We start from the raw sequence: 23,920 nt of genomic DNA on the forward strand, positions 1-23,920 counted from the left end.
ATTAAATTTGCAGACCCTGAATATTCATGAATGTGTTTAATAACCCTCACAAGGCCCATGGGGATACCCTAAATCAATCTCCCCATCGGACTTGTGGAATATGAGCTTCCCCTCGAGTGGACGGAAACCCACCCTGCTGGAGCTTGTTACCGGACAATGTAAAAGTCGGCCCGGACAGGGACCGGCATTCTGGTAGCCTGGACGGGGATAGATTGTGTGTACGCCACCGAAGCGGCCCTTTTTATGTGTCTACAATAAACTTGCATTTTTTCACCTACAAGGGCCTCTTGGCCCTAAAACAATTTCTAATAAAATCCTACTCTTGTGATAAAATTGGTGGCACCTGAGAATCTCGTGGCACCCAGTTCACAATTGGTTAATGGTGACATGCACCTTTCGGCTTTGTGCAGTTTTGTGTAAGCTCAGCAGTTCTCTTTGTTTAACTCTGCAGCACAAAGTGGGGGGAGAATCAGGTGAATGGCAGCTTGCATGGAGGCTCGAGACCAGCAAGACACAGGGGACCAGATGGAACGGCACTAGTGGGTGTCTTCAAGGGGATTAGAGGCACCCAGCTGCATGCCCTTTGGGCAGGGTGGTGCCCTGACACTGCTGGTGCCACCTGGGTACCCTGGCAGTGCTAGCCTGCATGTTCAGCCATGTCCCATAGGCTGGCGAGGACAACACTGAAAGGAACATTCAATAAAGAAGGAACAAAATAAAACACAATGTTGTTCTTTGCGCAATAAAGGAAATGCCCCTAACTGCCTGTAACCATCAATGTGTGCCAACTATGAGTCTTACCAGTACATTTTGCTCTCTGATTAAGTCTCAATGAATAACAATGATGCACTCATGGATAAAGTGAAACCAAAGTAATATGAAATATAATCAAGAGAAATTTTGAAAAACACTCATGCCACATTTGTGCTCTCACTGGAGTGCAGGCCTTCAGTACTATTGCTGGAATAATGTCAGGACCTATTCGCAGGATCCAGTGCCTTCAATGGCAATGAGTTGGGTGAAATGTTTTGGCTGTAATGGAAAGCTGCCCTCTTTGAACAGGACGGTCTTTTATAACCCGCCCATAGTGTAGCATTTTCAGCCAATGGGGAGTTTCACCAGTGAAAAGGTATCCTCTCTGTTTAATCACGTGATTCACATGCTCACTGCCAGCACTTGGAATTTTGATTATAATTGCATAGAAAAGGGGAGCACCGTGGTGCAGTGGTTAGCACTACTGCCGAGGTCCCAGGTTCGATCCCGGCTCTGGGTCACTGTCCGTGTGGAGTGTACACATTCTCCCCATGTTTGCATGGGTTTCGCCCGCACAACCCAAAGATGTGCAGGGTAGGTGGATTGACCTTGCTAAATTGCCCCTTAATTGGAAAAAATGAATTGGGTACTCTAAATTTAAAAAAAAATAATTGCATGGAAATGGCAAAAAGGGAGAGAGTGGGAATGGCAGTCAGTTCTGGTTACAACGTTGGGAACAGTACTCTACTGACAAAATCCTGACCAGTTATGAGGATTTTATGGAGTCCACAAGAATAGGGAAATGTGACTTAATTAGATGAGATGCAAAATTTTGATTTCCTAATGGCAAGTTGAGATGCCGAGTCAGTGGTGTGTTTGTGTCTTGAGCATTACCTAGGCTTGTGGCCGGTTCCCACTTGTAATATATTTGCATGTCACAAATAATCATTAGTGCAACACAGTTTTCAAGAAAGTCTTACCATTAGGATAAAGTCAGCGACACGCAGGAATCTTGTGGCACCTGGTTCACAATCTTTTAGAGGTGGCATACACCATTTTGCTTTGTGCAGTTGTGTATAAGGTCAGCAGTTTTCTTTGTTTAATTCTATGGCACAAAAGAGGGAAGCAGGAGAATGGCAGCTTGCATGGAGGCTTGGGACTGGTAAATGTGAGTCAGTGGCTCGGGGCGCAACAGGTTTTGGAGTGCAGGCCTTCAGTACTATTGCTGGAATAATGTCAGGACCCATTCGCAGGATCCTGTGCCTTCAGCTGTTTTTTGATATATCACGTGGAGTGAATTGAATTGACTGAAGATTGGCATTTGTGATGCTGGGGACCTCTGGAGGAGACTGATTTGAATCATCCAATTGGCATTTCTGGCTGAACATTTTGTCATGATATGCACTCATGCACATAATGAGATACAGACAGGCAGTGACAGATACCCAGTACAGCCAATCAATACACAGGACAGAACACAACCAATAACCAGACAGAACACTAGAGGGGGGTTTCCCACTATAAAACACACAAGGCGTCAGCACGCTGCCTCTTTCCATTGGTGACAACTGTAGTGACAGTCAGGGTGTATATATCAGTTAGCACCTTCTACACGTGGCTCAGAGCTAGTCTGGTCTAGTTAGTTGAAGTTAACACACTTAGATTAGTAGAGTGTCAACCCACAGCAAGCTATGTGCAATGCTCAAGAAGTTCAATAAAACGTATTGAACTAACGTCTAAGTTTGGTGTCTACTTTACAGTACATCTGCACCCAGTTGCAGTCCGTGTTACCCCAGGGTAAATAACACGACAGATTGTTGCAAATGTTGCAGCTTTATCTTTTGTACTGATGTGTTCGGCTCCCCATCATTGATGGGGATATTTGTGGAGCTTCCTCCTCCAGTGAGTTGTTTCATTGTCCACCATCATTCATGGATGGATGTGACAGGACTGCAGACTTAGATCTGATCTGCTTATTGTGGAATTGCTTAGTTCTGTCTATCATTTGCTGACTATGCTGTTTGCTGCACAAATAGTCCTGTGTTGTAGCTTCACCAACTCGGCTCTTCAGGTTTAGGTTGTTCCTGGCATGCTCCCCTGCACTCTTCACTGAACCAGGATTGATCCCCTGGCTTCATGGAAATGGTAGAGTGGGGGATATGCCAGGTCATGAGGTTACAGATTGTTGAGTACAATTCTACTGCTGCCGATGGCCCACAGCATCTCATGATGCCCAATCTTGAATTGCTAGATCTGTTCAAAGTCTGTCCATTGAGCACAGTGGGGAGCGTCACACAACACAATGGAGGGAATCTGCAAATTGAAGATGGGACTTTGTCTCCACAAGTCATCATTTTTATTGATACTCATGGACAGGTGCTTCTGTGGCAGGCAGTTTGGTGAGGATGAGGTCAAGTATGTGTTTCCTCTTGTTGGTTCCCTCACCATCTGCCACAGACCCAGTCTAGCAACTATGTCCTTTAGATCCCAGCCTGCTCGGTCTGTGATGGTATGATCAAGCCATTCTTAGTGATAGACATTGAAGTCCCCCACCCAGAGTACATTCTATGTCCTTGCCACCCTCAGTACTTCCTCTAAGTGGTGTTCAACATGAATAAATACTGATCTATTGTATCAGTGACTTGAGCAGGTCACTGACAGTTTGAGAGATGGATGAGGCACCTAACTAGTCTCTTTGCTAGGTATTCATCCACCAATGGTGAGCTGGCAAATTCAAATCAACCACATGCTGGCAGATGAGCTGTATGCCATATCTGCTGGCTCCTCTCAGGGCGCTCCAGAGGGAGGCCCCTCTGCCAGTGCCTGTGGCATCTGATGAGGCTGTGATGACTGAGGAGTTTCCAGCCATGGTGTTGGACCCTCCCAGTTGGTGCCTGCATGGGCTCTGCCAACCAGAGGATATCAGCCAAGGTCATCGGAGTCGTCAGCAGACTGTCTCAAATGCTACTGTCAGTGAGAGGGTGGGTGTGGGTGTGTGGGGTGGGAGTGGGGGTACCAAGTTGTGGCACTCGCAAGCAGAAGTTTCAGGCACTATAAACACAAAAGTGGTCCTAAAACCTCAAGATAAACAGATCATCATTCAAAACAACTTTAGAAGGACCATTATTTTATTACATGGTTATAAAACAGCCAAAATAAATAAACTTAGTTTGCTTGACTGCCCCTGCTGAGCTAAATACATTATTGGAATTTGGAACTCAGCCAAGCATGCATAATTTGATTCTATTCATTGACCCATGCTGAGCTGAAACCATGGGCGAAATTCTCCGGTATCGGCGCGATGTCCGCCGACCGGCGCCAAAAACGGCGCAAATCAGTCGGGCATCGCGCGCCCCAAAGGTGCGGAATCCTCCTCATCTTGGGGGGCCGAGCCCTAACCTTGAAGGGCTAGGCCCGTGCAGGACTGATTTCTGCCCCGCCAGCTGGCGGAAGTGCCCCGCCAGCTGGCGCGGAAATGACATTGCCGGGCGGAGCATGCGCGGGAGCGTTAGCGGCCGCTCACGGCATTCCCGCGCATGCGCTGTGGAGGGAGTCTCTTCCGCCTCCGCCATGGTGGAGACCGTGGCGAAGGCGGAAGGAAAAGAGTGCCCCCACGGCACAGGCCCGCCCGTGGATCGGTGGGCCCCGATCACGGGCCAGGCCACTGTGGGGGCACCCCCCGGGGCCAGATCGCCCCAGGACCCTGGAGCCCGCCCGCGCCACCTTGTCCCACCGGTAAGGTACAGTACAGCCAATCAACACACAGGATAGAACACAACCAGTAACCAGGCAGAACACTAGAGGGGGGTTTCCCACTATAAAACAGACAAGGCATCAGCACTCTGCCTCTTTCCACTGGTGACAACTGTAGTGACAGTCAGGGTGTATATATCAGTAAGCACCTTCTACACGTGGCTCAGAGCTAGTCTGGTCTAGTTAGTTATAGTTAGCACACTTAGATTAGTAGAGTGTCAACTCACAGCAAGCTGTGTGCACTGCTCCAGAAGTTCAATAAAACGTATTGAACTAACGTCTAAGTTTGGTGTCTGCAGTACAACTACATCCAGTTGCAGTCCGTGTTACCCCAGGGTGAATAACACGACATGGTACCAGTAGTCTACTTTATCTAAGTGGTTTACCTCGGGTGATTCAGTGACGACCAGCAAGTGCCTTCCAGAGGCATGGAGAAGATCCAGGCCCCTCCACAGATACGGATCTCCAGCATCTTGGCGCCAACTGGCGGGTCTTCAAGCAGAGGTTCCTTCTCTACATTGAGGCCTCAGGCCTTGAGGATGCGTCCGATGCCAGGAAGATCGCACTGCTCCTATCAACTGCGGGGGACCAAGCCATCCAAATTTTCAACTTGCTCACTTTTGCCGGCGGCGAGGACAAGACCAGGGGCGTCATTCTCCGACCCCCCGCCGGGTAGGAGAATGGCCGTTGGCCGCCGTGAATCCCGCCCCCGCCCCCGCCGAAGTCTCCACTCCCGGAGATTGGGCGGGGGCGGGAATCGGGCCGTGCCGGTTGGCGGGACCCCCCGCTGGATTCTCCGGCCCGGATGGGCCGAAGTCCCGCCCAGGAATTGCCTGTCCCGCCGACGTAAATCAAACCTGGTATTTACCGGCGGGACCAGGCGGCGTGGGCGGGCTCCGGGGTCCTGGGGGGGGGCGCGGGGCGATCTGACCCCGGGGGGTGCCCCCACGGTGGCCTGGCCCGCGATCGGGGCCCACCGATCCGCGGGTGGGCCTGTGCCATGGGGGCACTCTTTCCCTTCCGCCTCCGCCACGGCCTCCACCATGGCGGAGGCGGAAGAGACTCTCCCCACTGCGCATGCGCGGGAAACTGACAGCGGCCGCTGATGCTCCCGCGCATGCGCCAGGAAACTGACAGCTGCCGCTGACGCTCCCGCGCATGCGCCGCATTTCCGCGCCAGCTGGCGGGGAAACAAACGCCATTTCCGCCAGCTGGCGGGGCGGAAATCCCTCCGGCGTCGGCCTAGCCCCTCAATGTTGGGGCTAGGCCGCCAAAGACGCGGAGCATTCCGCAACTTTGGGCCGGCGCGATGCCCGTCTGATTGGCGCCGGCTTTGGCGCCAGTCGGCGGACATCCCGCCATTGGGGGAGAATTTCGCCCCAGATCGTGTTTGGGGTCCACTCCGACTCTTTGCAGGAGCAGCTCCTCAAAATAAAAAACATGACCCTGTCAGTCACAATCGAGACGTGTAAAGTGCATGAACAGGTGAGAAATCGGTACTCCCATTTCAAATCGGCAGAACAGGAACAACTTGCCTCCCATGAGGCAGAGAGTGTACAGGCCATCGCCCGGATGCGGTGCCTCAGTATCGATGAAGGCGGCCATTTAGCACAGGGCTAAATCGCTGGCTTTGAAAGCAGACCAAGGCAGGCCAGCAGCACGGTTCAATTCCCGAATCAGCCTCCCCGAACAGGCGACGGAATGTGGCGACCAAGGGCTTTTCACAGTAACTTCATTTGAAGCCTGCTTGTGACAATAAGCGATTTTCATTTTTCATTCATTTCATTTCAAGGCGGCCATTTTGCGCGCTTTTCCCGGGGTCCCACGCATGCGCACCACGAATGGGAGAACGAAGCGGCCGAAGACCAAACTGCGCATGTGCGAACGTCGGCTGACCGCACTGCGCATGTGCGACAACGCACGGAGCGTAACAACGTCAACGTCATGACGTGCCCAAACTGCAGCACCGCCCACTTAAAGCGGCAATGCCCTGCAAACGGCAGGCGATGTTTAAATTGTGGGAAGCCTGGACATTATGCAGCCTTGTGCAGGTCTGCACCACCGGTCAAGGTCCAGCGATCCCATTTCCAACGCAAACGCGTTCGATGTGTACAGCAAGGTTTACTGGATTCTGATCCTGGTAGCACTACGGATCCGGAGGACGACTGCCTGGAGTCCCCCTATCATGTGGGCATCATCACTACATGTGAATATGCCTCCTCAAATTCAGCAAGACACCTATCTATCCTCAATGTGGATTCTGCGGACGAATGGCGTGCTGTCATACACGTTAACCAATGCAGCATCCAGTTCAAGCTGGACACTGGTGCTTCAACCAATCTCATCTCTCAAGCTGATATTGACCGCATTAAAAAGCAACCCAAAATTCCTCCGCCAGCCTGCCAGCTCCTCGATTATAATTGCAATGCCATAACTGCATTAGGATCTTGTCATCTGTTTGTCTTCAACAAGACCATCAATGCCACACTGCGATTCGAAATCGTCAAGCCTGACAAGGCATCCCTGCTCGGTGCCTATGCATGCAAGCTACTCAACCTCGTACAGCGAGTCCATGCCACGTCCTCTTCCAATGTGGATCTTCAAGCTGACATTGATGACATCCTTGCTCAATATCCGGATGTGTTTAGTGGAATGGGTACGCTGCCATACTGCTACAAGATCTTACTCAGGCCTGATGCCACGTCTGTAATCCATGCACCACGCCGGGTGCCGGCTCCTCTGAAGGAACGTTTAAAGGCACAGCTACAGGAGCTCCAAGACCAGGGCATGATCTCCAAAGTGATGGAACCGACTGACTGGGTCAGCTCGATGGTCTGTGTGAAGAAGCCCTCAGGAGAGTTGCGGATATGCATAGATCCCAAAAGTCTTAACCGGAACATAATGCGGGAACACTACCCGATCCCGAAGCGGGAGGAACTGACCAGTGAGATGGCACATGCCAAATTCTTCACGAAGCTAGATGCATCGCGTGGTTTCTGGCAGATACAACTGGACGAGTCCAGCAGGAAGCTCTGCATGTTCAATACACCTTTCGGAAGGTACTGTTATAACCGGATGCTGTTCGGCATTGTCTCAGCCTCTGAAATCTTCCACAGGATCATGGAGCAGATGATGGAGGGCATTGAGGGTGTGCGTGTCTACGTAGATGATGTAATCATATGGTCCACGACCCCCGAGGAACACATATCTCGTCTCAAACAAGTCTTTCGACGTGTCCATGCAAACGGCTCAAGTTGAACAAGGCCAAGTGCTCCTTTGGCATGTCAACCATCAAGTTCTTGGGCGACCAGATACCCCAGCAGAATGTGCAACCAGATTCGGACAAAGTCAAGGCCATTAACGCCATGAAGACCCCGGAAGACAAAAAGGCGGTACTACACTTCCTCGGTATGGTAAACTTCTTGGGAAAGTTCATTCCCAACCTGGCATCACACACCACGGCTCTCAGGCATCTGGTGAAGAAGTCCGCTGCATTCCAGTGGCTACCCACACATCAAGCAGAGTGGCTCGAGCTAAAGGCAAAGCTCACCACTGCTCCGGTACTAGCGTTTTTTGACCCGGATAGGGAGACAGAAATCTCCACGGACGCAAGCCAGGTGCGGTGCTCCTCCAGAGGGATGACTCCTCGTCCTGGGCTCCAGTGGCTTATGCATCAAGGGCCATGACTCCTACTGAACAGAGGTATGCCCAGATAGAATAAGAGTGTCTGGATCTCCTAACCGGCATTGTAAAGTTCCATGACTACATCTACGGTCTACCAACCTTCACAGTGGAGACTGACCACAGACCCTTGGTCCATATCATTCATAAGGACTTGAATGACATGACGCCCAGGCTTAGCGCATTCTACTTCGACTCCGCAGGTACGATTTTGAGTTAGTATACACACCAGGCAAGGAGCTGATAATTGCGGATGCCCTGTCCCGCTCCATCACCTCGCCCTGTGAACAGGTTGACTTCATCCGCCAAATTGAGGCACAGGTGCAACTGTGTGCCAGCAACCTCCCGGCCTCAGATGAAAGAGTGATCAGCATTCGTGAAGAGACTGCCAAGGACTCTCTTCTGCAGCGTGTAATGCACCACCTCGCAAATGGTTGCCAAAAAGGGCAATGCCCTCAGTTCTTTAATGTCAAGGACCTGACAGTCGTCGAGGGGATCCTCCTCAAGCTGGATCGTATTGTTATTCCTCGCAGCCTGCAGAGCTTAGTGCTCAAACAAATCCACGAGGGACACCTCGGTGTCGAAAAGTGTAGGCGCAGGGCCCGGCAGGCTGTCTATTGGCCTGGAATCAACCAGGACATTTCCAACATGGTCCTCAATTGTGCGACCTGCCAGCGCTTCCAGCCTGCTCAGGCAAAAGAAACACTCCAGCAACACGAGATCGTGACCTCGCCGTGGTCCAAGGTGGGAATTGACCTTTTTCACGCCAATGGGCATGACTATGTGCTCATCATAGATTACTTCTCAAGATACCCGGAAGTTGTGAAGCTGTCAGACCTCACATCAAGGACCGTCATCAAGGCCTGCAAGGAGACATTTGCCAGGCACGGTATTCCACTCACTGTCATGAGTGACAATGGTCCCTGCTTCCACAGCCAAGATTGGTCCAATTTCACCAAGTCGTACCAATTCAAACACATTACCTCAAGCCCACACTACCCACAGTCTAACGGGAAGGTCGTGAAAGGGGTCCATATAGTGAAGCAACTGCTCTGCAAGGCTGCGGACTCTGTTTCTGACTTCAACCTTGCGCTGTTGGCGTACAGGGCAACCCCTCTGTCCACCGGTATGTCTCCGGCACAACTCCTCATGAATAGAGACCTGCGAACGACTGTTCCGGCCATACACTTACCAGACCTGGATCACCTCCCAGTGCTGCAAAAGTTGCAGCAACTCAGGAGCCGGCAAAAGCTGATGTACGATGCTCATGCTACCGATTTGCCTGTGCTATCTCCGGAAGATGCTGTTCGCATCAAGCTACCTGATGGAGGCTGGTCAGCCCCAGCTGTTGTTGTTCGACAGGCTGCTCCCAGATCGTTTGTGGTTCGTATGGCTGATGGCTCCATTGTCAGGCGCAACAGAAGGGCACTACGCAAACTTGCCTGCCCACCACCAAATCTCACCTTTCCAGATGTTGTTATGCCTCCTCCGGATACCTCGCACCATGAGGCCACTAATCTGGCAGCATTCCCGCCTGTCAAGGTGCTGTCGTCCCCACCTCCACCTCTCAGGCGGTGACAAGGATCCGACGCCAGCCCCAAAGACTGGACTTATAGACATTTATCTTGTAAATATTGTTCTGTATCTGCATGCTAGACACCTTTCATGTACATATTCATTCACTCGCCATTTAATGTAAATAGTTATACATGTACATACAGTCGCCTATGCTCTCAGCAACCGACAATTTTTTTTTTAAAGGGAGGATGTCATGATATGCACTCATGCACATAATGAGATACAGAAAGGCAGTGACAGATACCCAGTACAGCCAATCAATACACAGGACAGAACACAACCAATCACCAGGTAGAACACTAGAGGGGGGTTTCCCACTATAAAACACACAAGGCGTCAGCACTCTGCCTCTTTCCACTGGTGACAACTGTAGTGACAGTCAGGGTGTATATATCAATTAGCACCTTCTACACGTGGCTCAGTGCTAGTCTGGTCTAGTTAGTTGTAGTTAACATACTTAGATTAGTAGAGTGTCAACCCACAGCAAGCTATGTGCAATGCTCCAGAAGTTCAATAAAACGTATTGAACTAACGTCTAAGCTTGGTGTCTACTTTACAGTACAACTGCATCCAGTTGCAGTCCGTGTTACCCCAGGGTAAATAACACGACAGATTGTTGCAAATGTTGCAGCTTTATCTTTTGTACTGATGTGGTCGGCTCCCCATCATTGATGGGGATATTTGTGGAGCTTCCTCCTCCAGTGAGTTGTTTCATTGTCCACCATCATTCATGGATGGATGTGACAGGACTGCAGACTTAGATCTGATCTGCTTATTGTGGAATTGCTTAGTTCTGTCTATCATTTGCTGACTATGCTGTTTGCTGCACAAATAGTCCTGTGTTGTAGCTTCACCAACTCGGCTCTTCAGGTTTAGGTTGCTCCTGGCATGCTCCCCTGCACTCTTCATTGAACCAGGATTGATCCCCTGGCTTCATGGAAATGGTAGAGTGGGGGATATGCCAGGTCATGAGGTTACAGATTGTTGAGTACAATTCTACTGCTGCCGATGGCCCACAGCATCTCATGATGCCCAATCTTGAATTGCTAGATCTGTTCAAAGTCTGTCCATTGAGCACAGTGGGGAGCGTCACACAATACAATGGAGGGAATCTGCAAATTGAAGATGGGACTTTGTCTCCACAAGTCATCATTTTTATTGATACTCATGGACAGGTGCTTCTGTGGCAGGCAGTTTGGTGAGGATGAGGTCAAGTATGTGTTTCATCTTGTTGGTTCCCTCACCACCTGCCACAGACCCAGTCTAGCAACTATGTCCTTTAGATCCCAGCCTGCTCGGTCTGTGATGGTATGATCAAGCCATTCTTAGTGATAGACATTGAAGTCCCCCACCCAGAGTACATTCTATGTCCTTGCCACCCTCAGTACTTCCTCTAAGTGGTGTTCAACATGAATAAATACTGATCTATTGTATCAGTGACTTGAGCAGGTCACTGACAGTTTGAGAGATGGATGAGGCACCTAACTAGTCTCTTTGCTAGGTATTCATCCACCAATGGTGAGCTGGCAAATTCAAATCAACCACATGCTGGCAGATGAGCTGTATGCCATATCTGCTGGCTCCTCTCAGGGCGCTCCAGATGGAGGCCCCTCTGCCAGTGCCTGTGGCATCTGATGAGGCTGTGATGACTGAGGAGTTTCCAGCCATGGTGTTGGACCCTCCCTCCCAGTTGGTGCCTGCATGGGCTCTGCCAACCAGAGGATATCAGCCAAGGTCATCGGATTCAGCAGACTGTCTCAAATGCTACTGTCAGTGAGAGGGTGGGTGGGGGTGTGTGGGGTGGGAGTGGGGGTACCAAGTTGTGGCACTCGCAAGCAGAAGTTTCAGGCAATATAAACACAAAAGTGGTCCTAAAACCTCAAGATAAACAGATCATCATTCAAAACAACTTTAGAAGGACCATTATTTTATTAGATGGTTATAAAACAGCCAAAATAAATAAACTTAGTTTGCTTGACAGTCCCTGCTGAGCTGAATACATTATTGGAATTTGGAGCTCAGCCAAGCATGCATAATTTGATTCTATTCAATGACCCATGCTGAGCTGAAACCATGGGCGAAATTCTCCGGTATCGGCGCGATGTCCGCCGACCGGTGCCAAAAACGGCGCAAATCAGTCGGGCATCGCGCGTCCCAAAGGTGCGGAATCCTCCGCATCTTGGGGGGCCGAGCCCTAACCTTGAAGGGCTAGGCCCGTGCAGGACTGATTTCTGCCCCGCCAGCTGGCGGAAGTGCCCCGCCAGCTGGCGCGGAAATGACATTGCCGGGTGGCGCATGCGCGGGAGCGTTAGCGGCCGCTCACGGCATTCCCGCGCATGCGCTGTGGAGGGAGTCTCTTCCGCCTCCGCCATGGTGGAGACCGTGGCGAAGGCGGAAGGAAAAGAGTGCCCCCACGGCACAGGCCCGCCCGTGGATCGGTGGGCCCCGATCACGGGCCAGGCCACTGTGGGGGCACCCCCGGGGCCAGATTGCCCCAGGACCCCGGAGCCCTGTTTGGAACTCACTGAAGCATTCAGAATGAGCTTTCTTTGCACAACTTTGTCAACAAAATCCCCAGAGCTGAATACATTAAAGCTTTTGAAATCAATGAAAAGCTCAGCCATCTGTTCCAGCTTTTAATCAGGAGACAGATTTTTGAGCTGTCATTCAATGAAAGTTTGTAGGGGAAAACTGACACAGTAAAATCTTAATATCAATGCTGTTCAACACAAAATAACACTTTATCCAATGGATAATGAACTCTAATGTGTCTGAAGATGGTTCCATTCTCGCAATGCTGGTCAATTTAATAGTCACTTACCTTTTAAGAACAAAAGCCAATCATCAGTATATTTAACTTAACATACAGCATTTCATTATAACATATGAAGTTGACAACACCTTTTGAACTTACCTGTCAAATGGTTCTGAAATCCAGATAAGGGGCGGGATTATCCCTTCTGGGGACTAACTCCCCATGCCCACTGGAAAATGGGCGGGGTTCACTCCAGACTTTTTCCTAGAAAGTCCAGGGTGATTCTCCGTCTTCAAGGGGGCCAGCAGGACCCTGGCATGCGCCCCGCAGCTCCGGCTGCCGGTGGTGCCCTGCAGTTACACCCTCGCAGCCGTGCATGCGCACGGCGGCCGTCTTCGCGCCAGCCAACCACGCAACATGGCGGCGCCCTACAGGGGCCCGGCGCAGAGGAACATAGGCCCTCCCCGGAAGGAGCGTGCCCGCTGATTGGTCACCACCGATCGCGGACCTGGCCACTGTGGAGGCCCCCCCGGAGTCAGATCCCCCCGCCCCCCACCAGGACGGCCCCCGCAGCCAGAACGGCGAGGTCCGGCCGGGTGGGACCACCTGTGAACCACGCCAGCGCGACTTGGCGGAACTCAGCGGGCACTCGGCCCGTTGAGCACGGAGAATCGCCACGGGGGGTGCTTTCAACGGCCCCCGATTGGCACCGTGAAAATCGCGCGTGCGCAACTGGTGCCGATTCTCCAGTCGCCGGAGAATCGCGTGGCAGCGTGGGAGCCTATTTTGGGTAATTCTCCGCCCCCACGCCGAGCGCGATTTTGGCGCGGAGGGTCGGAGAATCCCACCCAAGGATTCCCCATGGTTCATGACATCATGACAAATCCAACCTGTCTGCCCCATTACTGCCCCATCTGTCTCCTCCCAATCATTAGTAAAGTAATTGAATGAGTCTTCAACAGTGCTATCAAGTAGTACTTGCTTAATAATAATCTGCTCACTGATGTTCATTTTAGGTTCCACCAGGATCACTCAGCTTCTCACCTCATTACAGCCTTGGTCCAAACATGGACAAAGGAGCTGAATTCAGGAGCTGAAGTGAGAGTGACTGCCCTTGATATCAAGGCCGCATTTGGCAGAGTTTGACATCAAAGTGCCCGAGTAGAACAGGAGTCAATGGGAATCAGGGGAAACCTCTTTGCTGGTTGGAATCATACCTAACAGAAAGGAAGATGGTTGTGGTTATTGGAGATCAGGGGCGAAATTCTCCCGAAACGGCGCGATGTCCGCTGACTGGCGCCCAAAACGGTGCCAATCAGACGGGCATCGCGCCGCCCCAAAGGTGCATCTTTGGGGGCCGAGCCCCAACATTGAGGGGCTAGGCCGACGCCGGAGGAATTTCCGCCCCGCCAGCTGGCGGAAACGGACTTTGTTGCCCCGCCAGCCGGTGCGGAAATGACATCTCGGGGCGGCGCATGCACGGGAGCGTCAGCGGCTGCTGACAGTTTCCCGCGCATGCGCAGTGGAGGGAGTCTCTTCCACCTCCGCCATGGTGGAGACCGTGGCGGAGGCGGAAGGGAAAGAGTGCCCCCACGGCACAGGCCCGCCCGCGGATCGGTGGGCCCTGATCGCGGGCCAGGCCACCGTGGGGGCACCCCCCGGGGTCAGATCGGCCCGCGCCCCCCCCAGGACCCTGGAGCCCGCCCACGCCGCCTTGTCCCGCCCTTCAAAAGGTGGTTTAATCCACGCCGGCGGGACAGGCAATTTATCGGCAGGGCTTCAGCCCATCCGGGCCGGAGAATCCAGCGGGGGGGCCCACCAACCGGCACGGCCCGATTCTCACCCCCGCCGAATATCCGGTGCCGGAGACTTCGGCAACCAGTGGGGGCGGGATTCACGGCGGCCAACGGCCATTCTCCGAACCGCTGGGGGGTCGGAGAATGACACCCCAGTTATCTCAGTTCCACTGCAGGAGTTCCTCAAGTTCGAGTCTTAGGCCCAACCATCTTCAGCTGCTTCATCAATGACCTCCCTTCCATCATAAAGTCAGAAGTAGTGATGTTGCTGATGACTGCACAATGTTCAGCACCATTCACAATTCCTCAGATGCTGACGCAGTTCATGTCCAAATGCAGCAAGACCTGGCCAATATTGAGGCTTGGACTGACAAGTTGCAAGTTACATTCCCACAACACAAATGCCAGGCAATGACCATCTCCAACTAGACAGGATCTAACCATCACCCCTGGACATTCAATGGCTTTACCATCACCCCTGGACATTCAATGGCTTTACCATAATTAAATCACCCCCCCCCCCCCCGCCCCACATTATCAACATCCTGGGGTTACCATTGACCAGATACCGTGGCTACAAGAGCAGGTCAGAGGTTAGGAATCCTGTGGTGAGTAATTCACCCCCTGACCCCCCAAAACATGTCCACAATCTATGGCACAAATCAGGAGGTACAGTCAAAGAATATTCCTTCAAAAGGGAAAGGCAAAAAAATCTAGAGATCCCTGGATGACAACGGAAGTAGAAATTAAGAAGAAAAAGTGTCCTTATGAGAGGTGTCAGGTAGGAAATCAAATTGAGAACTAGGCCAAATACAAAATGTCAGAGGGGAGGTGATAAAGAAAGAGAAACGAAAACTAAGTATGAAAAGAGACTGGCAGCTAACATAAAAGGAAATACCAAAGCCTTCTGAAGCTATACAAATAAAACAATGGATGGCAAAAGGAAAAGTAGGGCCTATTAGGGACCAATAAGGGCATTTATACATGGACGTCTGGGGCATAGCTGAGGTATTAAATGAATATTTTGTGTCTATATTTACTAAGAAAGACGATACTACCCAGGATCATGAAAGAGGAGGAAATTCAGTCACGAGAAGGGTTTAAAGTTTGATAAGGAGGAGGTATTAGATAGGCTGTCTGTACTTAAGGTTGACAAGGTATCAGGCCTGGATGAAATGCATCCAAGGATACTGAGGGAAGTTCTATGGATGGGATGGAGGGGGGGTCAATTTAAACTACTCTGACTTCCCCGCTCACTACCCGTCCATAACCAGAAAGGTGTTTTTTTTAATTCTGTTTTCCCCCTTTATAAATGGTGGTGTATTTTCCCTAACCCTTAAATTTGGCGTGTTCCAATCCTCTATGAAAAACCTGCACAGCACTCTTGAGGTAAGATAAAACAAAAAGGTTCATTTATTTTTACGCACACACACAAGGGGCGAAATTCTCCGGAAACGGCGCGATGTCCGCCGACTGGCGCCCAAAACGGTGCCAATCAGACGGGCATCGCGCCGCCCCAAAGGTGCATCTTTGGGGGCCGAGCCCCAACATTGAGGGGCTAGGCCGACGCCGGAGGAATTTCCGCCCCGCCAGCTGGCGGAAATGGCGTTTGTTGCCCCGCCAGCTGGCGCGGAAATGACATCTCCGTGCAGTGCATGCGCGGGAGCGTCAGCGGCCGCTGACAGTTTCCCACGCATGCGCAGTGGAGGGAGTCTCTTCCGCCTCCGCCACGGTGGAGACCATGGCGGAGGCGGAAGGGAAAGAGTGCCCCCACGGCACAGGCCCACCCGCGGATCGGTGGGCCCCGATCGCGGGCCAGGCCACCGTGGGGGCACCCCCCGGGGTCAGATCGCCCCGCGCCCCCCCCAGGACCCCGGAGCCCGCCCACGCCACGCCGGCGGGACAGGCAATTTATCGGCGGGACTTCGGCCCATCCGGGCCGGAGAATTGAGCGGGGGGGCCCGCCAACCGGCGCGGCGCGATTCCCGCCCCCGCCAAATATCTGGTGCCCGAGACTTCGGCAACCGGCGGGGGCGGGATTCACGCCAGCCCCCGGCGATTCTCCGACGCGGCGGGGAGTCGGAGAATGTCGCCCAAGAAGTGTTTCATGCACCCACTTCTTTTGCATTCACACAATAATTGGGGGATAACGAAAAAGGAAGAAGGTTCAGGCCTTGACCACAACAATATAGAAATTAGGTGGCGCGATTCTCCGATGCCGCGCCGTTTAGAAGAATCGCCTGGGGTGCCATTTTTCCACGCGATGCCGGTGGGAGGAGGGTGAGGGAGCGGACTGCTCTCCCACACACTCTCCCTCAGGTGGGAGGGGGGTGAGGGAGAGTGTGCAGGTGGGGGGGGGGGTGAGGGAGAGTGTGCAGGTGGGAGGAGGGTGAGGGAGCGGAGTGCAGGTGGGGGGTGAAGGAGAGTGTGCAGGTGGGAGGGGGGTGAGGGAGAGTGTGCAGGTGGGGGGGGTGAGGGAGAGTGTGCAAGTGGGAGGAGGGTGAGGGAGCGGAGTGCAGGTGGGAGGGGGGTGAGGGAGAGTGTGCAGGTGGGGGGTGAAGGAGAGTGTGCAGGTGGGAGGGGGGTGAGGGAGCGGAATGCAGGTGGGGGGGTGAGGGAGCGGAGCGCAGGTGGGAGGGGGCTGAGGGAGAGTGTGCAGGTGGGAGGGGTGTGAGGGAGAGTGTGCAGGTGGGAGTGGGGTGAGGGAGTGGAGTGCAGGTGGGAGGGGGAAAAGGGTTCAGGCCTTGACCACAACAATATACAAATTAGGGGGCGCGATTCTCCGATGCCGCGCGTTTGGAAGAATCGCCTGGGGTGCCATTTTTCCCGCAATGCCGGTCCGACGCCCTCCCGCGATGCACCCAAGCGGCGAGATCGGCTCTATCTAGTTCTGCGCGGCACAGCCTGGTGAATCCTCCTAGACACCCAAAATGGCGATTCTCCGCCACCCCCGCTATTCTCACCTGCTATTTAAAGTTGTCAGCCAGTCGTGCTCGCTGACGCTGAGCAGGGAGGAGGTGAGCGGACTGTTCCGCAGCTCCTGGAGACCGGGTCGGCTTCCCCGAGAAGGCTGCGGCCAACGGGGGGGGGGGGGGTGGGAGGGGTGTGAGGGAGAATGTGCAGGTGGGAGGGGGTGAGGGAGAGTGTGCAGGTGGGAGGGGGGTGAGGGAGCGCAATGCAGGTGGGAGGGGGGGTGAGGGAGCGGAGCGCAGGTGGGAGGGGGCTGAGGGAGAGTGTGCAGGTGGGAGGGGCGTGAGGGAGAGTGTGCAGGTGGGAGTGGGGTGAGGGAGTGGAGTGCAGGTGGGAGGGGGGTGAGGGAGCGGGGTGCAGGTGGGAGGGGGGATTAGGGAGAGTGTGCAGGTGGGAGGGGGATGAGGGAGAGTGTGCAGGTGGGAGGGGGGTGAGGGAGCGGAGTGCAGGTGGGAGAGGGATGAGGGAGAGTGTGCAGGTGGGAGGGGCGTGAGGGAGAGTGTGCAGGTGAGAGGGGGATGAGTGAGAGTGTGCAGGTGGGAGTGGGGTGAGGGAGAGTGTGCAGGTGGGAGGGGGCTGAGGGAGAGTGTGCAGGTGGGAGGGGCGTGAGGGAGAGTGTGCAGGTGAGAGGGGGATGAGTGAGAGTGTGCAGGTGGGAGTGGGGTGAGGGAGTGGAGTGCAGGTGGGAGGGGGGTGAGGGAGCGGGGTGCAGGTGGGAGGGGGGATTAGGGAGAGTGTGCAGGTGGGAGGGGGGTGAGGGAGAGTGTGCAGGTGGGAGTGGGGTGAGGGAGTGGAGTACAGGTGGGAGGGGGTGAGGGAGCGGAGTGCAGGTGGGAGGGGGGTGAGGGGGCGGGGTGCAGGTGGGACGGTGGATTAGGGAGAGTGTGCAGGTGGGAGGGGGATGAGGGAGAGTGTGCAGGTGGGAGGGGGTGCGGGAGTGGAGTGCAGGTGGGAGGTAGGTGAGGGAGCGTGGTGCAGGTGGGAGGGGGGTGAGGGAGCGGGGTGCAGGTGGGAGGGGGGATGAGGGAGAGTGTGCAGGTGGGAGGGGGATGAGGGAGAGTGTGCAGGTGGGGGGTGAGGGAGAGTGTGCAGGTGGTAGGGGGTGAGGGAGCTGAGTGCAGGTGGGAGGGGGGGCGGGAGAGTGTGCAGGTGGGAGGGGGGTGAGGGAGCGGGGTGCAGGTGGGAGGGGGGTGAGGGAGTGTGTGCAGGTGGGAGGGGGTGAGGGGGCGGAGTGCAGGTGAGAGGGAGGTGAGGGAGCGGGGTGCAGGTGGGAGGGGGGTGAGGGTGCGGAGCGCAGGTGGGAGGAGGGTGAGGGAGAGTGTGCAGGTGGGAGGGGGGTGAGGGAGGGGAGTGCAGGTGAGAGGGAGGTGAGGGAGCGGGGTGCAGGTGGGAGGGGGTGAGGGTGCGGAGCGCAGGTGGGAGGAGGGTGAGGGAGAGTGTGCAGGTGGGAGGGGGGTGAGGGAGGGGAGTGCAGGTGAGAGGGAGGTGAGGGAGCGGGGTGCAGGTGGGAGGGGGGGTGAGGGAGCGGAGTGCAGGTGGGAGGGGGGTGAGGGAGAGTGTGCAGGTGGGGGGTGAAGGAGAGTGTGCAGATGGGAGGGGGGTGAGGGAGCGGAATGCAGGTGGGGGGGGTGAGGGAGCGGAGCGCAGGTGGGAGGGGGCTGAGGGAGAGTGTGCAGGTGGGAGGGGTGTGAGGGAGAGTGTGCAGGTGGGAGTGGGGTGAGGGAGTGGAGTGCAGGTGGGAGGGGGGTGAGGGAGCGGGGTGCAGGTGGGAGGGGGGTGAGGGAGCGGAGTGCAGGTGGGAGGGGGATGAGTGAGAGTGTGCAGGTGGGAGTGGGGTGAGGGAGCGGAGTGCAGGTGGGAGGGGGGTGAGGGGGCGGAGTGCAGGTGGGAGGGGGGATTAGGGAGAGTGTGCAGGTGGGAGGGGGATGAGGGAGAGTGTGCAGGTGGGACGGGGGTGAGGGAGTGGAGTGCAGGTGGGAGGGGGTGAGGGGGAGTGTGCAGGTGGGAGGGGGTGAGGGAGCGGAGTGCAGGTGGGAGGGGGGTGAGGGAGAGTGTGCAGGTGGGGGGGTGAGGGAGAGTGTGCAGGTGGGAGGAGGGTGAGGGAGCGGAGTGCAGGTGGGAGGGGGGTGAGGGAGAGTGTGCAGGTGGGGGGGGTGTGAGGGAGAGTGTGCAGGTGGGAGGAGGGTGAGGGAGCGGAGTGCAGGTGGGAGGGGGGTGAGGGAGAGTGTGCAGGTGGGGGGGTGAGGGAGAGTGTGCAGGTGGGAGGAGGGTGAGGGAGCGGAGTGCAGGTGGGAGGGGGGTGAGGGAGAGTGTGCAGGTGGGGGGTGAAGGAGAGTGTGCAGGTGGGAGGGGGGTGAGGGAGCGCAATGCAGGTGGGAGGGGGGGTGAGGGAGCGGAGCGCAGGTGGGAGGGGGCTGAGGGAGAGTGTGCAGGTGGGAGGGGCGTGAGGGAGAGTGTGCAGGTGAGAGGGGGATGAGTGAGAGTGTGCAGGTGGGAGTGGGGTGAGGGAGTGGAGTGCAGGTGGGAGGGGGGTGAGGGAGCGGGGTGCAGGTGGGAGGGGGGATTAGGGAGAGTGTGCAGGTGGGAGGGGGATGAGGGAGAGTGTGCAGGTGGGAGGGGGTGAGGGAGCGGAGTGCAGGTGGGAGAGGGATGAGTGAGAGTGTGCAGGTGGGAGTGGGGTGAGGGAGTGGAGTACAGGTGGGAGGGGGTGAGGGAGCGGAGTGCAGGTGGGAGGGGGGTGAGGGGGCGGGGTGCAGGTGGGACGGGGGATTAGGGAGAGTGTGCAGGTGGGAGGGGGATGAGGGAGAGTGTGCAGGTGGGAGGGGGTGAGGGAGAGTGTGCAGGTGGGAGAGGGGTGAGGGAGTGGAGTGCAGGTGGGAGGGGGGTGAGTGAGCGGGGTGCAGGTGGGAGGGGGGATGAGGGAGAGTGTGCAGGTGGGAGGGGGATGAGGGAGAGTGTGCAGGTGGGAGGGGGGTGAAGGAGGGTGTGCAGGTGGGAGGGGGTGAGGGAGAGTGTGCAGGTGTGAGGGGGTGAGGGAGGGGAGTGCAGGTGGGAGAGGGGTGAGGGAGGGGAGTGCAGGTGGGATGGGGTGAGGGAGCGGAGTGTAGGTGGGAGGGGGGTGAGGGAGAGTGTGCAGGTGGGAGCGGGGTGAGGGAGAGTGTGCAGGTGGGGGGGTGAGGGAGAGTGTGCAGGTGGGAGGAGGGTGAGGGAGCGGAGTGCAGGTGGGACGGGGGTGAGGGAGAGTGTGCAGGTGGGGGGTGAAGGAGAGTGTGCAGGTGGGAGGGGGGTGAGGGAGAGTGTGCAGGTGGGGGGTGAAGGAGAGTGTGCAGGTGGGAGGAGGGTGAGGGAGCGGAGTGCAGGTGGGAGGGGGGTGAGGGAGAGTGTGCAGGTGGGGGGTGAAGGAGAGTGTGCAGGTGGGAGGGGGGTGAGGGAGCGCAATGCAGGTGGGAGGGGGGGTGAGGGAGCGGAGCGCAGGTGGGAGGGGGCTGAGGGAGAGTGTGCAGGTGGGAGGGGCGTGAGGGAGAGTGTGCAGGTGAGAGGGGGATGAGTGAGAGTGTGCAGGTGGGAGTGGGGTGAGGGAGTGGAGTGCAGGTGGGAGGGGGGTGAGGGAGCGGGGTGCAGGTGGGAGGGGGGATTAGGGAGAGTGTGCAGGTGGGAGCGGGATGAGGGAGAGTGTGCAGGTGGGAGGGGGGTGAGGGAGCGTAGTGCAGGTGGGAGAGGGATGAGGGAGAGTGTGCAGGTGGGAGGGGCGTGAGGGAGAGTGTGCAGGTGAGAGGGGGATGAGTGAGAGTGTGCAGGTGGGAGTGGGGTGAGGGAGAGTGTACAGGTGGGAGGGGGCTGAGGGAGAGTGTGCAGGTGGGAGGGGCGTGAGGGAGAGTGTGCTGGTGAGAGGGGGATGAGTGAGAGTGTGCAGGTGGGAGTGGGGTGAGTGAGTGGAGTGCAGGTGGGAGGGGGGTGAGGGAGCGGGGTGCAGGTGGGAGGGGGGATTAGGGAGAGTGTGCAGGTGGGAGGGGGGTGAGGGAGAGTGTGCAGGTGGGAGTGGGGTGAGGGAGTGGAGTACAGGTGGGAGGGGGTGAGGGAGCGGAGTGCAGGTGGGAGGGGGGTGAGGGGGCGGGGTGCAGGTGGGACGGGGGATTAGGGAGAGTGTGCAGGTGGGAGGGGGATGAGGGAGAGTGTGCAGGTGGGAGGGTGTGCGGGAGCGGGGTGCAGGTGGGAGGGGGGATGAGGGAGAGTGTGCAGGTGGGAGGGGGATGAGGGAGAGTGTGCAGGTGGGGGGTGAGGGAGAGTGTGCAGGTTGTAGGGGGTGAGGGAGCTGAGTGCAGGTGGGAGGGGGGGCGGGAGAGTGTGCAGGTGGGAGGGGGGTGAGGGAGCGGGGTGCAGGTGGGAGGGGGGTGAGGGAGTGTGTGCAGGTGGGAGGGGGTGAGGGGGCGGAGTGCAGGTGAGAGGGAGGTGAGGGAGCGGGGTGCAGGTGGGAGGGGGGTGAGGGTGCGGAGCGCAGGTGGGAGGAGGGTGAGGGAGAGTGTGCAGGTGGGAGGGGGGTGAGGGAGGGGAGTGCAGGTGAGAGGGAGGTGAGGGAGCGGGGTGCAGGTGGGAGGGGGGGTGAGGGAGCGGAGTGCAGGTGGGAGGGGGCTGGGTGAGAGTGTGCAGTGGGAGGGGGGTGAGGGAGAGTGTGCAGGTGGGAGAGGGGTGAGGGAGTGGAGTGCAGGTGGGAGGGGGGTGAGTGAGCGGGGTGCAGGTGGGAGGGGGGATGAGGGAGAGTGTGCAGGTGGGAGGGGGATGAGGGAGAGTGTGCAGGTGGGAGGGGGGTGAAGGAGGGTAGTGCAGGTGGGAGGGGGTGAGGGAGAGTGTGCAGGTGTGAGGGGGTGAGGGAGGGGAGTGCAGGTGGGAGAGGGGTGAGGGAGGGGAGTGCAGGTGGGATGGGGTGAGGGAGCGGAGTGTAGGTGGGAGGGGGGTGAGGGAGAGTGTGCAGGTGGGAGGGGGGTGAGGGAGCGGAGTGTAGGTGGGAGGGGGGTGAGGGAGCGGAGTGCAGGTGAGAGGGGGGGTGGGAGAGTGTGCAGGTGGGAGGGGTGTGAGGGAGAGTGTGCAGGTGGGACGGGGGTGAGGGAGAGTGTGCAGGTGGGAGGGGGGTGAGGGAGCGGAGTGCAGGTGGGAGGGGGGGTGAGGGAGAGTGTGCAGGTGGGATGGGTGTGAGGGAGAGTGTGCAGGTGGGACGGGGGTGAGGGAGAGTGTGCAGGTGGGAGGGGGGTGAGGGAGCGGAGTGCAGGTGGGAGGGGGGGTGAGGGAGAGTGGATGGTATCGTCCATCCGCGGATGCCACATGTCAGCCGCCCTGATATGTCAGGACGGTGACGAGGACACGGCCGCAGGTAGTCGTGTGGCTGATGGGCACAGGCGAGTGGCACACTGGTGAGGAGGATGGTGTGAACTGACCGTTGGGCGCAGACAGTGACCAGGTGTTAGGCTGGCTGCGTGTCTGCAGCGCGACCAGGTCACCAGGGCACACAGGTATCCCAGGCAGCCCGGCTGACGAGGTGTGGAAGAACCTCCGTGTAACATGTCGTTTCTCTGCCCCCCACCACCCTCCAGCAGGTCACCATGTATGCCAACCAGACAGCGATGTTCACTGCTGTGGTTGGAGCCGCAGTTCTGGAGTTTGCCATCCGGCAGCGTAGAGTCGGACGGCCCACAGTGGCTGCAGATGCAGCGGTCGCCGGTGCAGCAGAGGGGATGGCCGCGGAGTGGCCCGTCGTTGTCGCGCAGGCCGCAGGCGCTCAGGACCCAAATGTCCAGTGGGATGCCGAGGGGAACATTGACCCCTGAAGGCGAGGAATGCAGAGGAAGTGCTTGGGGGGGAGCAGGAGGAGGAGGAGGAGCAGGACGATCCACTGATGGTGGTGCCAGGGCGCCACAGGCATCCAGCAAGGCCGAGGGTGTACCGTGACAGGATGTCGTTCGAGGCCCTACCGGACATCACAAGCAGGAGGAGACTATGGTTCAGCAGGGAGACGGTCGCACATATATGCCACCTCGTGGCGCACCTCGCACCACTTGGAACTGGTGGAGGACACGCGATACCAGTCTCCATCAAGGTGACGGTGGCCCTAAACATTTATGCGACCGGTTCCTTCCAGATGCCGAGCGGGGACCTATCCGGGATATCACAGGCATCGGTCCACAGGTGCATCAGGGCCATGACTGACGCCTTGCACGCCATCGCGGACAGGTACATTCAATTCCCCGAGGACCGAGCACAGCAGGAAGCACGGGTACGTGGATTCGCCAAGGTGGCCGGGATACTGATGATCCAGGGTGTCATCGATGGTGTGCACGTCCCCATGCGCCCGCCTGCAGACAGCAGGGAAGTGTTCATGAACAGAAAGGGCGCATACTCCATGAACATTCAGGTGGTGTGCGACCCCCACATGAAGATCATGCACGTGTGTGCAAGGTACCCCGGGAGTGTGCATGACGCCTATATTCTGGCACAGTCATTCATCCCTGCAATGTTCGATGGATGCCCCCCCCCCCTCCTGCTGAGGGGCTGGTTGCTGGGCGACAGGGGCTATCCATTGAGGTCATGGCTGATGACGCCAATATGGAGGCCTCACACCAACGCGGAGAGCCTATACAACGAT

This window comes from Scyliorhinus torazame, chromosome 6 (genome assembly GCF_047496885.1).
Source record: "Scyliorhinus torazame isolate Kashiwa2021f chromosome 6, sScyTor2.1, whole genome shotgun sequence".
NCBI classification, from domain to species: Eukaryota; Metazoa; Chordata; class Chondrichthyes; order Carcharhiniformes; family Scyliorhinidae; genus Scyliorhinus; species Scyliorhinus torazame.